At 37.7% G+C, this 22,172-nt stretch overlaps 1 protein-coding gene across 1 annotated transcript in view; it reads right to left on the reverse strand.

Annotated features, from left to right (window-relative positions):
* Positions 1-22,172, reverse strand: part of LOC150087782 (flotillin-1-like) — a 109,530-nt gene that overhangs the window by 82,424 nt on the left and 4,934 nt on the right. The gene's annotated exons all lie outside the window — the stretch shown is intronic.

A 22,172-nucleotide genomic window follows, 5' to 3' on the forward strand; every position in this document is an offset into this window, starting at 1 on the left:
ATATTCAAGTAAAAGAACATAAGTGGCATTGATCATAGTGCATTAAAGCAGGATTTATTTAAAGAACATGGTAAAATAACTAGTGTAAAAATAACTGAGATGACTAATCGGTCCAAACATTTTCTAAACTGTTTTCAGTGGGCTAACTATGTTTAAAAATGTAAATGCCAAATGGGAAGTATTAGGGAGGCTATCAGAGTTCACTAAGCATTTTGTACTACCTAAGAGATATTATTCAAGATTTAGACAAAAATGGATGTCAGATGAAGTGATGAGCTTAGACATACATGCAGAGTAAAAATGCATGGGATAATTGTAAATTGTCAGATACAGAGTGATGAAATAAGTACAAACTTTGTGTGCAATCAAGTTACTTAAAGGGTTAGGCAGACTAAGACAGATTATGAGAAGTCTTTGGCTAAGAATGAAGAGAAAAAAAAAAGATGGCATTCTTTGTGTATATGTTAGCACCAAAAGGAAAGGGATGAATTGCAAAGGCTCACTAGATGTGAACAGCATAACTACATAAACTAAGCAGATAGGCTTGCACATGAAGTTTATAAAGATGTGGTTAGCAGAAGTGTACCATATTTCCCCATGTATAAGACACACCTTAATTTTGGGGCCCGAAATTTGAAAAAAAATGTATTACATAAAGTTATTGAACTCAAGTTTTATTCATCATAAAATTCATACAACTCATAACTTGAATTCAGCACTGTAGAAAATCTTTTCTGAGCCATTTCTGGGAAGAATGTGGCAAAACGTAACCTAATATACCGGTAACAAGTGCGAAACAATGAGCGCAAAGACAACAAGCGCGAAAAAGCGGGAAATGCAAGTAAAAAAAATCTACAACCACTGTATAAGACGCACCCAGTATTTTGACCCCAAATTTTTCGAAAAAAGGTGCATCTTATACATGGGGAAATACGGTAATTCTGATTAGGAATAAAATTATGTTATAATAACAAACAGTAAGGTGGAAGAGAAACTGTGACATCTAAAAGTGATCAAAGCACTTGGGGCTGATGAAATATATTCAATTTATTAAAAGAAGCTGCAAAAGGTGTAGTTAAACTGTAATAATGGGAGCATCTTTAGATTAAAAAGAAGTACCTACAGACTGGAAACATACAAATTTATCTCCTATTCACAAAGGTACTATAAAGGGTGAAGTGAGTAACTATAGACCTGTAACTTGTGCTGGAAAATAAAGGAATCAATAGTTAAAGAAGACATTCAAGATATTGATAGAAATGGGGTCAAACAGCAATCACAGAAGGGGTTTGTTAAAGGGAGATTATATTCTACCAATCTGATTAATTACTATGAGGATGTCACAAAGTAATTATAATTTTGGCATCATATACTTAGATTTCAGTAATACCTTTGACATTGTGTCACATGTATGATTGTTGTATATATTGGAGCAAAACATTAGGGGATTATTAATATGATGGATAAAGGGATGGTTAAGTGATAGGAGACAAAGAGTGGTATAAATGGACACTGCTCTTCATGAACTAATGTGACGAGTGAGGTACCACACAGTTTGCTTGTGGACCTCCTTGCTGCTTTTAATATTTATTAATGATACTGATGTAGGTATTTAAAGTCTAATGTTTACATTTGCTGTGATATAAAGGTGGGCACAATAGTTAATGACAATAATCAGAATATATCACTTCAAGAGGATCTACATAAACTAAGCAGATGGGCCAGAAAATGGCAAGTGAGGTTTAATAGTGATAAAAATGTAAGGCCTTTCATTGGGGTAGAAGTAATTGCAGAATAACATATCATTTGGGTAGTGCCAAACCTAAGGTAGCAGAGTATTAAAAAAGATGTAGAAGTAATTGTATAGTTCAACACGAAACTGAAAGATGCAAACATGCTGCTGGAATAGCTCGTGGGGTTCTGTCAACAATATATTGAAAATTTTCCAGCAGGGACAAAGAGGTCATCTTACTGAAGGATTTGGTTAGGCTATATATGGAATACTGTATACAAGTTTGGAGGTGCAATATAGCCAAAGCAGCTTTTGTGCTATAAAACCACAAACAACAACAGGTTTGGAAACCTCATTTTAAGAACCACAGACCTGCTGGAAAGGGCACAGAGTAGAGCAAAGCAACATGGTTAGTTGGGAGCACAAAAGGATATTAAAGACTGAGGTTCTGTAAATTGCAGTCCCTACAAACTAGGCATCTATGCAGTGACCTAATTAGAGTGCATAAAGCTTTAAGGTCAACTAAACTGAAGGCGTCTTTTCTCTTTCTCTCATAAAACATACAAGGGTGCATAAATTTTAGAAATGGCACATTGTCATGTAAGTGTAAGTGTGTTTAGGGTCAAGCGGTACCAGGGGTTTCCTCCATCTCCGCGTAGTTTACATTGTGGTGTGTTACAGTACGCTGTAAATGCCAGAGATTTAAAAGTGTGGGGGTCTTGGATCGTTTAGTGTCGTATACCGTTGTTCTTCTGGTCATTTAGCCGCTAAACCCCAAATGGGGCCCAACATTGCCCCACTTATGCCCCATGGAGGCAGACCAGGAACCCAGTAGCTTATATATACTCTGGCAGGTCCTGCCACCTGAGATTTCGGTGGCTAGGACCTAAAAAAAAAAAAAAAAAAAAAAAAAATAGGGGTGGGCACTTAAGTTTAGAAAAAGCCAGGAGAGGTTAATATGGTTCAGTTTTCAGTTTAGAAATCGTTAATTTTGATTAGTTGTGTGGGGTTTACGCTGGCATATTAGTCAGAGTAGGAGAATGAGACTGAAGACTGAGGGGGAAAGACAGAAGTATGGAGTCGATAGGGAAGGCAACCCCAGGTGGTCAGTAAGACATGCCCATGCCTCACCAGGCGAAATATATGGGGTGGTAGGGGAGGGAGGAAACAGGAAGACCACCTCCTCCTCCCCCCTGCCAGGGATAGGAAAAAAGGTACCAGGCAAGGGAGCTGGTAGAGATCACCATTTGGCTACATGGCAGTGAGGCTGCACCAGTCGTAGTGTAGTCATAAGATCATGTCCGGTAGTAGAGTCACTCGTGGGACAGTGTCCGTCCAAGTTCCAATCTATCTTCATTTAGTATATTTGTCAGTTTCACTTAGGTCTCGTATTTGTTGGTACATCAGGCAGGGTTTCTTAGTAGACAGCTAGTAGCTGTCATTTGAACTCACCATGACAATGGTGGGTTCGAATCCCGCCTCGGGCTTAGATCACAGTAAAATGCAAAAACTTTGGGAAGTGCATTATGGCCACAGAAGCTGATGCGCCAACAACTAACAAACAAACAAACAAACAAAAAAAAAAAAAAAACATTGTGATGAACTCCAGTGAAGTCCACAAGCTATTTGTGCAGCCTTTGAACCCTTCTGAGTTTGACTCTCTTGCTTTATATCATTGTATATGGAAGTTTTATTAAATAAGAAACAGAATAATTCTTATATTCTTAATCTTGGGACTCATTGTACTGTGCCCTATGTACATAGATTTCTAATGTACTACTATGCGATCATAAATAATATTTGTGACTTTGAATTGCATTCTATGGTTGGCTTTCCATACTGTAGGATGAAAATCCCAACTTACTGAGAGAAATTCATGCAACCTTTGCCCAAGACTGATTAATTAAAAAAATTAATCTATAGCTCCTTTATGCTGACAGGGAATGTCCTGCAACTTCTGGCCAGAAGTGGAAATTGAGCAGATTTTCACATGGCATAGTTGCTATACTATGGCGATGAGAAGTAATCTTGGTTAGTGTATTAAATTAACTGTCAATATACAATGCTCTTTAATCTGCTTGATAAACTGAATGAAAAATAAGAAAAAAATTTTAGTTATAGAAACTCAACTGAAAGTCACACATTTGGATATTAGGCAAACATACCATACAACCTATTTTAACATTCCTGGCCTCTGCCAATTAAATAAAATCTATTGTATCAATTTCAGGTAAAACAAATTTTGTAGCTCAATTTTAGGTAAAAGCAAAAACTTCGTGAAGGTTGTGGTGATAGTGTTGAGGAATAAAATTATAGATCTAAATAGCTCTTATTCAATAACCCTGCCATTCTCACTAGATGTTTATTAAATTAACACAAGGTTTTTTATTTTATATTTTAGTACAGCTCCAATGGAAAGATTCGTTAACAGTTTTTTTTTTTTTTTTTTTTTAAACATAGCAGAACTCAGTTAAATGGATCAATCATTTTCTGTTGTGCTGTGCAAATTTTGATCAAGCAACATGCATACTTGTGACTATGTATCAGCATTAGTACTGGAAATAAGAAACAAAGTTCTGCAAAAACTTATGGAGCACCAGCAAAAAAAAAAAAAAAAAAAAAAAAAAGCAGCTTTACTCTCCAATTCCTTCCAATAATTTGTCTAAACCTTCCTTAAATTTATTCAAACTACTCACTTCCCAACACTCGGTTAAAGTTTATTCCAACAATCAATTACTATTTGGTTGAATGCAAATTTTAGTATAATTACTCTACGGCAATCCTGTTCCAATTTAAATTTGTGTTCCTTGTATGTTTTATGGAAGAAAGAGTAAAGATGCCAAGATGCCTTCAGTATTATGTTTGACTAACCATTGTGCTATTCATCATCATCATCATCAGCAGCCATTTTCAATCCACTGCAGGATGAAGGCCTCTCCAGCAACTTTCCAGTTCCTTCTGTTTTGAGCACTGGCCATCCATTTACTGCTCAAAAACTCATGAATTTCATCTATCCATCTCCGCCTTTGTCTTCCAGGTTTTCTTCTAGCTCCTCTTGGGTACCATTCTGTTATTTTCTTAGTCCATCTGTCATCATGTCTTCGAGCTATGTGTCCTGCCCAAGACCATTTTAGTTCTTTAGTTTTGATAAGAATGTCCTTTACTTGAGTTTGCTGCCTAATCCATGTGTTTCTCTTCTTATCTAACATTCTAATTCCCAATATAATTCGTTCCATTCTTCGCTGTGTAGTTCTTAGCTTCTCTTCCATTCTTTTGGTGAGTGCCCAAGTTTCACTTCCATAAGTCATGGTGGGGAGTATACATTGATTCATTATTTTACGTTTCAGACAAACTGGGATATTGCTCTTCAGTATGTGACTATATTTCCTGAATGCTATCCATCCAAAATTTATTCTTTTCTTGACTTCCAGCCATTTATCATTATTACAGCTAATAACTTGTCCCAGATAAGTATATGACTCCACCTTTTCAATTACTGCTCCTTCAATCATTATTTCCCTTTCCGTGGCATACTTGTTCATCATTACTTTTGTTTTAGCCATATTCATCTTTAGTCCAAAATCCTTACTAACTGCGCATAACTGATTAAGATTTTCCTCTAATTCTTTGGGATCGTGGCTTATGACTACAATGTCATCTGCAAATCGTAAATGGTTTAGGTACTCTCCGTTCACATTGACTCCTTTCTGCGACCAGTCTAATCTTCTGAAAGCTTCCTCAAGGGCAGCAGTAAACAGCTTCGGAGATATTGTGTCTCCTTGTCGAACTCCTTTCTCGATTTTAAATTTGCTACTGTCTTTGTCTAGTCTAATAAAGGATGTAGCACTCTCATATATTTTCTTCAAAATCATAATATATGGAGTATCTATGCCTTGTCTTTCCAGTGCCCGAAACATTGCCTTATGCTGTATGGAGTCAAATGCCTTTTCATAATCCACAAATGCCAGGCATAATGGTGTTTTATATTCATTTGCTTTCTCCATTAGCTGTGATATTACGTGAAGGTGATCCATAGTTGAGAATCCTGTCCTAAAGCCAGCTTGCTCTTTCGGTTGATTCTCATCAAGTATTCTTTCTAATCTGTTAGTAATGACCCTTGTGAACAACTTGTAGATATGGGATAACAAGCTAATTGGTCTATAATTTCCAATTTCTGATTTATCTCCTTTCTTATGCAGCAAAACTATGATTGCATTATTCCACTGCTTAGGCATCACACCTTTTCTAATGCACTTTGTGAACAGCCTTGCCAGTTTTTGTGTTATGTCTCTTCCTCCCAATTTTAACAACTCTACAGTAACTTCATCTTCCCCCGGGGCTTTCCGATTCTTCATTTTCTTCAATGCATGTTCTACCTCATCAGGAAGAATATCGGGTATGTCGTATGTGTTGCTACTTCGCAATCCATCTTCCCCACTGCTGGTATCATTCCCTCGCTCCTTGTATAATTCTCTATAGTAGTCTTCTGCTATTTGAATTACGCCTTCTCTGCTGTTTATAAGCACACCATTGCTATTCTTCAGTTTCAGTATCATTTGTCTTTCTGTATTACTGCTCATGGCTGCTGATTTAAATCCTTTGTTTTCCCTTAATGCTTGTTCTACTTTTCTTGTGTTAAATCTTCTTATGTCCTCTCTGAGTCTCTTTCTAATGGCTTTGCATAACTCAGTATACTCAATTTTCTCCCTGGCAGTGTTTTTCTTGCTCTTCATTTGTCGTCTTTGGTTCATCATGACAAGTGTTTCTTGACTAATTTTTTCTTCTTTGGATTTCTGTTTCCCTATAGGTTTCTTGGGCTTTATCACTTTCAGAAAGTTGTAATATTCCTCGTCGATATATTGGTCCTGAGCAGTCTGCAGAAGCTCAAACTTGTTCTTAAGTTCCAGTACATACTGCTTTTTCTCCTCCTCTGTTATTTCAAAGACCTTTGTATTATTTGCTATTATGCAATCCTAAATAATATTTGTGATTTTTAATTGCATTCTATGGTTGGTTTTTCATACTATAGGATGAAAATCCCAACTTACTGAAAGAAATTCATGCAATTAGTCACTATGCAGATGCCTAGTTTCTAGAAGTGGGATTTACGTGAAGATATAAATACTATCAAAGACAAAGGGAATGGGATCTTACTTTCGTAAAGGTGACTACTGTGGTCTCAGAGTTTTGGAATGTTTTCAGTGTGACCAACTGATAATGCTACCAAATGCAAATTACAAGTTGAAAGCATCCAAGGAAGTAACTGCAGAAGCTACTGAACTATTCATATCAACTAAGAGATACTGTTCAAGATTTAGTCTAAATGGATGACAGATGAACAAATGAGACTAGTGACAGAAGAAAAATGTATGGGATGATTATAAATTATCAAAGGACACAGAAATCTACAGTAAGGGGGGATTATAGATTATCAGGGAATACAGAAACCTACAATGAGTACAAACTGGTTTTCTTTCAAGTTGCAAAGGGAATTAGGCAGGCTAAGGCAGATTATGAGAAGTCATTGGCCAGAAATGTGAAGAAAAGTAACAAAGAATTCTGTGTTTATGTTAACACTAAAACAAAAGGTATACCAAATTGGTCCAATATATATGAATGGCATAACTACTGATGATGCCATTCTGATTGCTGACAAACTGAATAAATATTTTGCATCCATATTCATGCATGAAGAACTATTTTGGGATGGGTATACCAGAGATATACCAACTTATAACTGGGAGCAGAATGATTTGGTGATAACTGAAAGGAAAGTCGAAGAGAAATTGTAAATGAAAATAAGGTATCTGGGCTGATGGAATATATCCAATTATGTTAAAAGAAGTGGCAAAGGTAAATAAACCAACTATAATTATGAGAGCATCCTTGAATTCAAAGGAGGCCCCTATGAAAACATCAAAGGCAGATACTGTTGAGATATCAGAGACATGGTGTCACACAGATATAAGGAATGCAGAACTGGAGTTTGGGGAGTACAATGTGTACAGAAAGGATAGACAGGATAGGAAGGGAGGAGGAGGGCTTATGCTATTAGTGAAGAAACACATAAAATCCAAGGAAGTGAAGCCAGTCGACATCGCTGGACAGTGCAGTGTTGAGTCAGTTTGGTGTGACATAAGCATTGAGAGATCAAAATTAAGAGTAGGAGTATGCTATAGACCTAATGACTCTGATGAGTATAATAAGAAACTATACAGGGAAATAGAGTGGGCCAGTAAATCAGAGAGTCTTATAATGGAGGATTTTAATTTCCCAGATATTGACTGGAATTTGTGGGTTGGTCATTCACACACTAGCAAGGCTTTTGTGGATTTATTGGATGATTGTTTTCTACATCAGCATGTTCGGGAGGCAACTAGAGGGAGTAATACTCTTGATCTGATTATCAGTAGTGATTCTTCATGCATTAAGAATCTGCAGATAAAGGAACCACTAGGTGGCAGTGATCACAGCGTGCTGAAGTAGGATTTACTCAAAGAGGTAACTACCATCAGTGGTAAAGGGAAGGGTTTTTCCTTTCGTAAAGGCGACTACAATGGTCTGAGACAGTATTTAAATTCTATACAGTGGGACCAACTGATGATGTTACCAACAGCAAATTCAAAATGGGTAAGCATTCAAAGAACTTATCTTGGAAGCTACTAGGATTTACATACCAACTAAGAAATGCTGTTTAAGATTTAGGCCTATATGGATGTCAGATGAACTAATGAGACATATGGCAGAGAAGAAAAATGCATGGGATACATATAAATTAATGGGTGACATGGAAGCCTATGATAGATATAAGCTGGTCTGTAACCAAGTCACAAAGGAGATTAGGCAGATTATGAAAAATTCTTGGCAAAGGATGCAAAGAAAAACAAAAAAGAGTTCTTTACCTATGTAAACTGTAGAAGGAAAGGGATGAATCAGATTGGTTCACTGGATATTGATGGTTCAACAGTTGAGGATCCTGCTCAGGTGGCTAACAAACTAAACAAATATTTTGCATCTACATTCACACATGAGGAGTTATTCAGGAAGGGGAATGCCAGAGGTGAAGTAAACTCTGATAGTGAGCTAGATGATTTTGTAATAACTGAGAGGAAAGTGGTGGAGAAATTGAGGATAAACATAAAAAAGGCACCTGGGATGGATGAGATCTATCCAGTTATATTAAAGGAAGCAGCAAAGGAAGTAAGCAAACCCTTAGCCATAATTATGAGAGCTTCTTTGGACTCAGGGGAGATACCCATAGACTGGAGATGTGCAAATGTGACCCCAATTCACAAAGGAGGATCAAAGGCTGACACAAGTAATTATAGACCTGCGAGTTTGACTTCTGTTCCAGGAAAATTAATGGAGGCACTGGTTAAAGAAGCACTGCAGGATCATCTAGACAAGACTTCAGTTATAGCTCGGACACAGAATGGTTTTGTTAAGGGAAAGTCTTGCCTGACCAATTTGATTGGATACTATGATGCAGTCACAAAAGAGCTGGATGCAGGGAATAACTTTGATATTATATATTTGGATCTTAGAAAGGCTTTTGATACTGTTGCACATGGAAGACTGCTGAAAAAATTGGAGCAGTGTGGCATTGGAGGCAAATTGCTGCTATGGATAAATGGATGGTTGAGGGAGATAAGACAGAGAGTGGTAATCAATGGACACTACTCATCGTGGACTAATGTTATTAGTGGAGTCCCTCGGGGTTCAGTGTTGGGTCCATTATTGTTTTCTGTATTTATAAATAATATTGATGATGGTATATCAAGCTTAATGTCCAAGTTTGCAGACAATACAAAGGTTGGCAGGGTTGTTAAGGACACTACTGACAGTATGCTGCTGCAACAGGATCTGTAAAGGTTGAGTAGATGGGTAGAGAGGTGGCAAATGAAGTTTAACATTGAAAAATGTAAAGTACTACATATGGGAAACAGCAACCCCAGAGCAATGTATCAACTCTGTGGTACTATACTGACAGTGGTAGAGAATGAAAAGGACATGGGGGTAATTGTGCAGGCAGATATGCAGTTTTTTGAGTAGTGCAGATGGGCTGCAAGAATAGCTCATGGTGTCTTGTCAATGATATACAGGAATTTTTCTAGCAGGGATAGATAAGGAGGTGATTATTCCCTTGTATAAGGCAATGGTCAGGCCACACCATGAGTACCATATACAGGTCTGGAGGCCTCATTTCAAGAAGGATGTAGAGCTGCTGGAACGAGTACAGAGAAGGGCAACAAGATTAGTGAATGGAACAAAGGGTTGCTCTTACGAAGAAAGGCTTAAGTTTTGCAAATTACTGTGTCTGGAGACCAGGCACCGGCGAGGTGATCTGATAGAGGTGTATAAAGCCTTGAATAGTTTGAGCATGCTCAATGCCGATGGGGCATTGAGCATCTCAATTCAAATTGAGGAAAAACAGATGTAGGATAGATGTGTGGAAATTTGCCTTTAGCCTGCGGGTAGTTGGTTGGTGAAACAGACTTCTATCCCTTGTTGTGGAAATTGATAGCCTAAATAAATTTAAGGCTCAGCTGGACAGGTATTTCGAACGAACGGAGGGATGAAATGGGAGTGTGGTGTTATTATTATTTTTTTTTTTTGGCTGATGCTACATAAGCTTGCTTTCTTGCATCATATGCCTCTACTAATGCTAATGTATCACTATTTTCATATAGTCATATTAAAAAATATATTCTTGTTTATACTCTGGCACAACCACTAGGCCAGAAGAGTTTACAATAACTTATTAAATACAACCATTAATTGTATTTATCAGTCAAGCCGGCTTTAATCACAATTCACTCAAACAATGTGTGCTATTGTACTTTTGCTAATATGAAATTGCAATAATTCACAATACTGACAATGCCCATAGTAGTAGTAATCGAGGCATGTGATGCAAGAAAGCAAGCTTATATAGCATCACACATCCATTATAGCATAATGGATGTGTGAAAAAACATTTCACACATCCATTCCCTCTAAGCGTTTGTCCAGTTCCTTCTTGAATTTATTTAAGCTCTCAACTTCCACGACAGATGGAAGTTTGTTCCAGCAATCAACTACTTGCTGGCTAAAGGCAAATTTCCACGCATCTATTCTATAACTGTCTTTCCTCAATTTGAATTTATGCCCTCTCAGGTTCGTAATCTGAGCAAGAGGAAGAATCCCATTAGAATTGAACTTGCGTGACCCATTCAAGGCCTTATACATCTCAATCATATCACCTTGCAGGTGACTAGTCTTCAGATGCTACAATTTGCAGAACTTAAAGCCTTCCTTTGTAAGAACACCCTTTCGTTCCCCTCAACAATGTTGCCCTTCTCTGTATTAGCTGAAGGATAACACAGGCAATTCTGACATAGAGAATATGACTACAGTAATCCCTCACCAACCACAAGGGATAAATTCTCAAAAATTACTGCAGTGCATTACTGTGGCTGGAAAGAACAGCAATCTACCATTGAATCCTATTTTGAATCCATTCAAAAGTAGGTGGAAATGATGAAGCTTATTTTAGCTACTTGGATGAATCTCTTTCAAGGAACTATCCTTAATTGTGAGTGTATAGCTGGAAACAATAATCTGGAAACAAAAGCCCACTGTATACATCAATTCCAAAGCTTCTGTAACTTCAGGAAGCACTCTTGATCTTTTCTGGGAAATGTTAACAGTTCTTGTGTTGTGTCCTGAATAATTTCCTCAGTCATTGCAATTTGTGACCTCTCAAGGGCACTTTAAGTGCTGGGTAACAAAAAATTGGGGAACTAAATCTATTGGAGTGCTTTATATGAAATTTTTGAATAGGAAGCACTGAGTGCACAGGGCACTGCCATGATGCAAGCACCAATTCACTCAGGTCCACTTTTTTGGCTTTTTTCTCCAAGCAGCATTGTACAATTGGTATAGAACTGTTTGGTAGTGTTCCTGATTCACTGTTTGACTACATAGGGAAAAATCAAAATGAACAATGCCCTGTGAGTCAAAATATGATAAGCAAGATCTTCACATTTTATTGAGATTATGGAGCAAGTCTTTTGTTGAGAGGAGAGGGCTTTTGTTTCCAGATTGTTTCCAGCTACACACCCACAATTTATCACCTGTAATGATGAAAGAAACAGTGTGGATCAGCAGCACCTCGACAAAGACCTTACATGAGAGAACGTAACACTCTGTGATTAGCAGTGAGGATGCGAAGCACAACCTTGGCTGAGAGGCACTGCATTCCAAAACCTTGGAATGCAGTGCCAAAAATTGGCTGATAAGTCTGATCGGATAACACCTGATCGGATCATGAACACAAGTGTTTTAATCATTGATTTTTGAAGTTGAAGGGCAACCAGAGCAAGGATCATCTTCAACAGACAAGTAGTCTTCTTTAAGCTTTACAAGCCACCAAAAAATCTTTGAATGACACATAGCATCTACTCTGAAAGCAGTTTTTAATTTTTCTTGAGTTTCAGTTGCAGTTTCCCAATTTGAAATAAAATTTCATGCAAATTTGCTGATCAGTAAAATCATCCATTTTGAAATATGAAGAAACACGCAAAACACCTATTCAATACATGTTAATTCAGATTGACTGCAGATAATGGGCAATTCATGTATTACTGTCTAGATGAGTCACCAAACTGTTGCAATAAATCACAACCCAGTATGATGATGTAATTTCAAAATAATCATCAAAATAAATATTGCAAAATCAAAATTAAATAAATCAAGGAATTCTTGGAATTATTAACACATTGACATTTTCAAAGACATGCAATTTGTTACACACACAATGATTATAACCATTGTACTAATAACAGGTTAAAAAATTTTACAGCTGCCCACGGTCACATCTGTACAAGAAAGGTATATTAATAGGTAGGTAGGCTAAATCTAATGAATTAGCCACACAGTGATAACATCACAATGAGGAGGTATGGATGGCAGTTAATCAGAGCTGCAGTTTGTTTCAAAAGAGTGAGTTGATCAACTTAACTAGTTTGATGCCTGAACAGCCTTGGGGCCTTTTCCCATGTATAGTTTGAGATTTTGCAAATACATCAACACACATTCTGTTTACATAAATAAAAACTCAATTCAAGTATCAAAATGTTTAAAACTGATAAACTGAAGCTCCTAGGCTTGCAAAAACAAGCCTAGGAGCTTCAGTGACTGAACTGGTATCACTTAGGGCCATGTGTTCTTGTTTATACTCCGGCACAGCCATCAGGTCAGAGGATTTTGCAATAAATCATAAATATAATTGTTAATCATATTTAGTAGTCACTCATGCTTGAACCATGGCTCACTCCAAAGGTGTGTGCTACTGCACTTTTTCTCTTTACCACTTGGCTAAATCATGCTTTGTTAAAATAGTCTATTAAAATAACTTAACATAGCACAGAAATTATGAATATAAATCTAGTAAGGAAATCAGTGATATTTTGAATCATGATTTTGAACTTGTTTCCTGGTATAGAATACAATCAGTGCTACTACAGCTGTGTAACTTGAAATGAGGTGCAATGCATACACAGCTATGAATTCATAAAAATGGAATGCAACCGTGCTTGTTTTCACTAATCAAATGGTCTGGTAACTGGCCTAGGCGCACAAACACACACAGTATTATGGGTAGCGCCACGTTACTGAACTCCCCAGGACCTATCGAATGGGCACACCACCCGGCTAAAATTCAAGTGATTCTCGCGGTACTGTATGGTACTGCTCACTGATCTCGATCAATATTAATTCAAACATACTATGCGATCGAGATCAATGTGAAAGGAGCATATAATGTTAAATTATGCAATTAATTTTTGCTCTGGATCGCTTAAGCCACATTTATAAATAACAGAAAATTTTATAATATTACAAAGTATTACACTTCCCCTCCACCTGGCTATTTCATACTGCCATTCGGCTGGCAAAATTTTCTAGGGAGAACACTGCATGTGTTACACTTATGTGAAATTTCTTGGGACCAAACAATTTGAACTTCTTAGGTGGAATAATACATTAAGGCTGGATTCTTTTTTAAATAAGTTATATATCCCAATAAAAAATATACATAATATCTGAATGATTTGTTTTGGAAGTGAACTAAACAAGGCTCTGCAGTTTTTGTACCTAAGAAGCCAATAAACTAGCAGCAATGTTTGATTGGCTGTTTAGTAGGTCTGATCCCTTGTCACCTAATAGCTCTCTTGGGATTGATTAAACAGTACAACTGAAAGAGTCTGTATAAAAATCATTTACAATTCATAAACCCCAGGGGCTCACATCTGGTGAATATGGGCTTGGCATACCCAGGGTCCTGAGCTGGATATCATCATTCTTCTCTTCCTTGGTGATTCCCTTTTATCTCTCTCTCTCTGGGTAGTTCAGAATTTTTTTTTTTTTTTTTTTGGCTGGTGCAGCATAAGCCTCAGGCTTCCTTGCACCATATGGCATAATAATAACTGTTTCACAGAAATGGCAGTGTATTACCCTGTGCAAAAAGCATGATAACAATTACCTCAACTGTAAGGGCATTCCATTATGCCATTGAATATTAGTTATTTCATTTCCCAATAGTTTCATAAATATCTTAGATATCATAGTTTTACAAATATCATAGAAAATAAAGCATGTTATAAAAGTTATGCAATGGTACTGAAATATAAAATATACAGTAGTAGGTGTTGCTTAAAATTAGCTTTGTGGGGAATCCCATAATCAATTTTGCATGGGTATTTTTCGATTTTACTGCTACAAAAAAATGCCAAGATCCACAATTATAATACTACCAAATACTTGCATTCTTTCATCTTAATTCCATTTAATTCAATTATGTTAATATATTTTGCAATTCATTGAGGGTAACAAGGCAATTAAAAAGGTTAACAATTAACCAGGGTACTAATTGCCTATAATTATTTAAGTTAAATGTAATATACTGTATATTTTGATATCCATGGCACTATTTCTCACAATATATTATCCATGATAAAACCGTAAATATTCAAGAAGAATTTAAACATATTTTGACTACCTAAATTTGAACATTTTTAAAAAATTTTTTTTTTATTTAAAATAAAATGAACCAATATATTATAAACCATCACTGATCAACTGTTGATTTGCTAAATTTTCATAAATTTTATCACTAGATGAGTTTGGATTATTGGTCGGGGAACTCAGCTCATGAGGCATCACTATTTCTGGTTTGTAAATGTGATTCTCTAAGTTGGCTGTTTGCATGTTTGCCTACCCTAAGGATACACAATAATATACAATGAATAATTATATATTCTGTATATATAACTTTAGGATGACTACAGAGTATTTTAATGATTCTCATGGCCATCTCCTTGAGGAGTTCATAATTAGCTACAATCTCACTATTTTAAATAGGCCGCAAAATTTCACTACTTACTCTAGTTTCACTGGCGATTCAAATATTGACTTAACTCTCACAAATTTACATTTTGATCTGACAGTTTCTGACTGGAGCGTCAAGCCTGACAGGTGTATAAATGATCATTGTGTGATCTTTTCACAGTTTCATCCAAACCTACGTTACTTTCTGACTCCTTGCCTCTGCAGCCAGAACTAGTAAGATTCTCTTTGAAAAACATAGCCTGACCTGCCTTTGATTCTTCTATTCTTTGGGTCTTCTCGATACATCGCCATATACATTCTTTGGGTCTTCTTGGATACATCGCCTAAATCATTGACATCCCTTTCAATTCTAGAACTTGTTGACAAAATTCAATAATTAAAGCTTCTTATCAATCTTCAAGAAAAAAGAGGATAACCTCTAGGCCTTGCCCACGGTGGATCCAGGAACTATCCCGATTAAGAAAGCAATTTCACAGTGCACGCTGTTTTTATCAGAGACATCGAAATTGGTCTCAGGATGATGTAAGAGTATTCTACCAACAGTATGCAGATTTAAAAAAGAAATATGTTAAGGCTATAGCAATTCAGAAACGGGAAGCTTGGATGGCTTTCATGCAATGCTCTGGGAATGCTGATCCTTGGGGGCTTGCTATATAAGCTTTCACATGGGAAAATTTTTACTCCAAATATATATGGATATGTTTTGGCAGACTCGACTGAGATATTAAATTGGGCAGATAGTGTTAATGCTATACTAGACTGTGTTTCCGGTGGATGATGTGGCCTCCGATTCTTTAGATCATTCATGGACTCGTCTTGCTAACGCCAGTTACAGTGTTGACATCCAGAGTGAACCTTTTAATCTGCTTGAATTAAACACAGCTGCCAAAAAAATTTACATTGCCAAATGCCAGGCATGGATCTTGTTGAAAGTATCTTTATATTAAGACTCCTGAAACTAAGACCCGAAATACTTCTGTTTTTGTTTAATGAATGCCTTCAGATGGGTACTTTTCCAGAGGCTTGAAAATTGCACAGATCAAACTCATAAAAAAAGCCTGGCAAACCATCATTTCATCTGAAGTCTTACAGACCAATAGCGCTCTTGGCAAACTTGGGAAAATTACAACTGTAGGATTTAATATCTCCAAACCAATATGGTTTTTGTCCTGGCAGGTCCTACGAGGATGCATTGGTAGACCTGGTTGTTCATCTGGAAAACAAAACTTATAAATGTTTTAGCTATATATATTGACTTCAAGGGTGCTTTCAATTCCCTTTGGTGGGAAAGTGCACTCGAATGTCTTCGTATTGCCAAGTGTCCCCTACAACTATACTTCATTTTCAGGAGCTATTTTGACAAAGAGTAATAACTGTAAAATCTAAGTTCAATCAAGTTTTTAGGCAAGACTTGCGAGGGTGTCCGGAGGGATCTATCTTGGGACCCTTTGTCTGGAACATGGTCCTGCAGCATTGGATTTCAAGAACCTTTGAAAATGTTAAGACTATAGCCTATGCTGATGATCTGACTATCCTCGTCAGTGGCAATAGCATTAGCATTAGTAGAGGCATATGATGCAAGAAAGCAAGCTTATTCAGCATCAGCCAAAAAAAAAAAAAAAAAAACACACACACCACTCCCATTTCACCCCTCCGTTCGTTCGAAATACCTGTCCAGTTGAGCTTTAAATTTGTTTAGGCTATCAACTTCAACAACAAGTGATGGAAGTCGGTTCCACCAACCAACCACCCGCTGGCCAAAGGCAAATTTCCGCACATCTATCCGACATCCGTCCTTCCTCAATTTGAATTTATGCCCTCTGAGGTGATTATTCTCAGCAAGATGAAGAATCCCATTGGCATTGAGCATGCTCAACCCATTCAAAGCCTTATACACCTCTATCAGATCACCTCGCCGGTGCCTAGTCTCCAGACTCTGTAATTTGCAAAACTTAAGCCTTTCTTCGTAAGAGCAACCCTTTGTTCCATTCACTAATCTTGTTGCCCTTCTCTGTACCCGTTCCAGCAGCTCTACATCCTTCTTGAAATGAGGCCTCCAGACCTGTATACAGTACTCAAGATGTGGCCTAACCATTGCCTTATACAAGGGAATAATCACCTCCTTATCCCTGCTAGAAAAATTCCTGTATATCATTGACAAGACACCATGAGCTACTCTTGCAGCTCGTCTGCACTGCTCAGAGAACTTCATATCTGCCTGCACAATTACCCCCAGGTCCTTTTCATTCTCCACCACTGTCAGTATAGTACCGCAGAGTTGATACGTTGCTCTGGGGTTACTGTTTCCCATATGTAGTACTTTACATTTGTCAATGTTAAACTTCATTTGCCACCTCTCAGCCCATCCGCTCAACCTTTCCAGATCCTGTTGCAGCAGCATAGCGTCAGTAGTGTCCTTAACAACCCTGCCAACCTTTGTATCATCTGCAAACTTGGACATTAAACTTGATATCCCATCATCAATATCATTCATAAACACCGAAAACAACAACGGACCCAACACTGAACCCTGAGGAACTCCACTAATAACATTAGTCCACGTTGAGCAGTGTCCATTGATTACCACTCTCTGTCTTCTGCCACTCAACCATCCCTTTATCCATAGCAGCAATTTGCCTCCAATGCCACACTGCTCCAATTTGTGCAGCAGTCTTCCATGTGCAACAGTATCAAAAGCCTTTCTAAGATCCAAATATATAATATCAAAGTTATTCCCTGCATCCAGTTCTTTTGTGACTACATCATAGTATCCAATCAAATTGGTCAGGCAAGACCTGCCCTTAACAAAACCATGCTGCGTCTGAGCTATAACTGAATTCTTGTCTAGATGATCCTGCAGTGCTTCTTTAACCAGTGCTTCCATTAATTTACCTGGAACAGAAGTTAAACTAACAGGTCTATAATTACTTGTGTCAGCCTTTGATCCTCCTTTGTGAATTGGGGTTACATTTGCACATCTCCAGTCTATGGGTACCTCCCCTGAGTCCAAAGAAGCTCTCATAATTATGGCTAGGGGTTTGCTTACTTCCTTTGCTGCCTCCTTTAATATAACTGGATAGATCCCATCCACCCCAGGTGCCTTTTTTATGTTTATCCTCAACAATCTCTCCTCCACTTTCCTCTCAGTTATTACAAAATCATCCAGCTCCCTGCCAATGTTTACTTTACCTACATCATTCTCCTTCCTGAATAACTCCTCATGCGTGAATGTAGATGCAAAATACTCGTTTAGATTGTTGGAATCTGTTGCCAATAGTACACTTCATGACAATGAATGGACTCTTCTTAACAAGCTAAAGAAGTCAAGCCCTCAGAAGTCAAAGATGATGGTATTTGGAGTAAATTTAAATATCTCTCGTCCTCAAGTTAAAATCAATAATGTTCGTCTTCCTTTTGCCACAGTAACCAAAATCCTTGGAGTAACAATAGACCGAAAGCTAAATTTTATGATACATGTTACTAATTTGACAGTTAAAATTCAAGAACTTTGCTAGAGCGTTAACAAGAATTTCAAGAGTTGAGTGGGGGCTCTTGAGAAGGACTTTAAAAATTTATTATTAGCATTAGCATTAGTAGAAGCATATGATGCAAGAAAGCAAGCTTATGCACCATCAGCCAAAAAAAAAAAAAAAAAAAAAAAACACTTCCACTTCACCCCTCCGTTCGTTCGAAATACCTGTCCAGCTGAGCCTTAAATTTATTTAGGCTATCAACTTCCACAACAAGGGATGGAAGCCTGTTCCACCAACCAACTACCCGCTGGCTAAAGGCAAATTTCTGCACATCAATCTCTACATCTGTCTTTCCTCAATCTGAATTTATGCCCTCTCAGGTGATTATTCTGAGCAAGAGGAAGAATCCCATCGGCATTGAGCATGCTCAAACCATTCAAGGCTTTATACACCTCTATCAGATCACCTCGCTGGTGCCTAGTCTCCAGACACTGTAATTTGCAGAACTTAAGCCTTTCTTCATAAGAGCAACCCTTTGTTCCATTCACTAATCTTGTTGCCCTTCTCTGTACTCATTCCAGCAACTCTACACCCTTCTTGAAATGAGGCCTCCAGACCTGACCATTGTGGCCTGACCATTGCCTTATACAAGAGAATAATCACCTCCTTATCCCTACTAGAAAAATTCCTGTATATCATTGACAAGCCACCATGAGCTACTCTTGCAGCTCGTCTACACTGCTCAGAGAACTTCATATCTGCCTGCACAATTACCCCCAGGTCCTTTTCATTCTCTACCACTGTCAGTGTAGTACCACAGAGTTGATACGTTGCCCTGGGGTTGCTGTTTCCCATATGTAGTACTTTACATTTGTCAATGTTAAACTTCATTTGCCACCTCTCAGCCCATCTGCTCAACCTTTCCAGATACTGTTGCAGCAGCATAGCATCAGTAGTGTCCTTAACAACCCTGCCAACCTTTGTATCGTCTGCAAACTTGGACATTAAGCTTGATATACCATCATCAATATTATTTATAAATACAGAAAACAATAATGGACCCAACACTGAACCCTGAGGGACTCCACTAATAACATTAGTCCACGATAAGCAGTGTCCATTGATTACCACTCTCTTTCTTCCCCCCCACCCCTTTATCCATAGCAGCAATTTGCCTCCAATGCCACACTGCTCCAATGTGTGCAGCAGTCTTTCATGTGCAACAGTATCAAAAGCCTTTCTAAGATCCAAGTATATAATATCAAAGTTATTCCCTGCATCCAGTTCTTTTGTGACTGCATCATAGTATCCAATCGAATTGGTCAGGCAAGACTTTCCCTTAACAAAACCATTCTGTGTCCGAGCTATAACTGAAGTCTTGTCTAGATGATCCTGCAGTGCTTCTTTAACCAGTGCCTCCATTAATTTTCCTGGAACAGAAGTTAAACTCACAGGTCTATAATTACTTGTGTCAGCCTTTGATCCTCCTTTGTGAATTGGGGTCACATTTGCACATCTCCAGTCTATGGGTACCTCCCCTGAGTCCAAGGAAGCTCTCATAATTATGGCTAAGGGTTTGCTTACTTCCTTTGCTGCCTCCTTTAATATAACTGGATAGATCCCATCCACCCCCAGGTGCCCTTCTTGTGTTTATCTTGAAAAATTTCTCCACCACTTTACTCTCAGTTATTACAAGATTATCTAGCTTACTGGCAGAGTTGAATACACCTCTGGCATTCCCTTTGCTGAATAACTCCTCATGTGTGAATGTCGATGCAAAATATTCATTTAGTTTGTTAGCTTATAATATTTATCCCAATGGCCACCTACGCCACCTGGTTTCATAGAGCATTAATTGTTAGAATTAGAAACAAGTTATATTCTTTGCAGAGAACAATTTTATTATCCATAGTTAGAGCACATCGTACAGTGTCTACCCCTGCCTTACAAGTCATAGCTGGAGTTTTGCCCTTAGACCTACATTTGATCTTTAAAGGATTGTCTTACAGGTTAAAGAAGCAAATCCTGACAGTTTATAGGAATCACTATTGACTGTCAGTGGGATATCAAGTGTGAAAAAAAGAGAATCTGGAATGAATTGTTGAATGAGTGGCAGACCCACTGGGGCACAACCTCTTTGGGATTGGCAACAAGATGCTTCTTCCCGGAAGTGTCTTTTCTTCACGATAAAAAAGTACAGTTGTGGCTTTCAATCGATCTATACATGTCTTACTTGACCACAGGACACGGATCATTAAATCAGCGACTCTTCAGGTTTAAGTTGGGTACTACAGATTTATGTCTTTGTGGTGAGACAGAGTTGGGATCACGTACTATATTCATGTACTAGCTACGAAGATCAGAGAGAACTCTTACAAATTGTGTTCTACAGCCTGGCCAGGAATCTTTGCTTATTCAGAATGCTGAGGTTTTTCAGGAATTTCAAACTTTTGTCAGAAAAGTTATTGAGAAAAGATGGATGCTGTTATCTACAGTTTCACCTTCTGGATCATCTGGAATCAGAATCACTACCTTATAATAACATCACTACCTTATAATTATTCTTATGTTCTTCAAATGGGACCTCAATTAAGACCTCATCTGATACTGATTGTAACCTCATTTGTCTTAATTTTGTATATAATGTATAACTTAAAAAAAAAAAAAAATTTTCCCTCCCCCTCTGGAGTGAGCCCCCAGAGGAATCTGGCCCATCTTTTAGCTATCAGGTGGGTCAGCATGAGCACTATTGGAACTGATCCACCTTCCCGTGGTGTGGACAAGTTACCCAGAATCATCTCTCCAGGTGATTGATGCTTCTGGGTAGCCAAGAGGCCAGAACAGAACACATGCATAATACACACACAAACCTACATCATTCACACATCTGGCCCATTTGCCATTTATAGTGATACTGTTCTTCACAGAGATACAAGGCGGAGTTGAACTGACGTTCTAGGAGCCACTCTTTACATATACACATGTTCACAGAGTATTTTAAAGGCATGATGGATTTGGGATAAAGCTTATGAGGTAGGTTTGGATTTATTATTAAGCTTTGATGATTTAATCAATTATATGCTTCAAATAGAAGTTGTGTTCCTTACAGGACATTACTAAGCCCGTTTTACGTGACTATATTTCAACTGAGTACAAAGGGCATTGGTAACTTATCAACTGCCAAGTTTTCACTATAAAAAAGTATTTGATATTATTGGGTGGTTTGTTGACAATCAAACTTGATTATTGATGAATAATCCAATAATAGCATGTTTCTGATTGATACTGGCATGCAGCTTCAGGAAAACACAAAACAAAGCACAATTGTCATATTATGGCCACCTAAGAACAAATGAAATCTGCCCACGTGTAACATGTAGTAGTACATGTTCTCTGGTCACCTGCCTGTTTTCTGGATGAAATCAGGCATGGACAGACCTTGCTGTCCATGCCTGATTTCATCAAATTATTGGCCAATTAACTCTAGCAACTCAACCCATTCTTCCAGGCAGTTATAATATTTTATATAAGAAAACATTAACTAGAGGAATACAGAAATCAAAATAAATTTAATTCAT

Source organism: Mastigoproctus giganteus, chromosome 3, assembly GCF_048544385.1.
Source record: "Mastigoproctus giganteus isolate SK-2022 chromosome 3, ASM4854438v1, whole genome shotgun sequence".
Classification (NCBI taxonomy): domain Eukaryota; kingdom Metazoa; phylum Arthropoda; class Arachnida; order Uropygi; family Thelyphonidae; genus Mastigoproctus; species Mastigoproctus giganteus.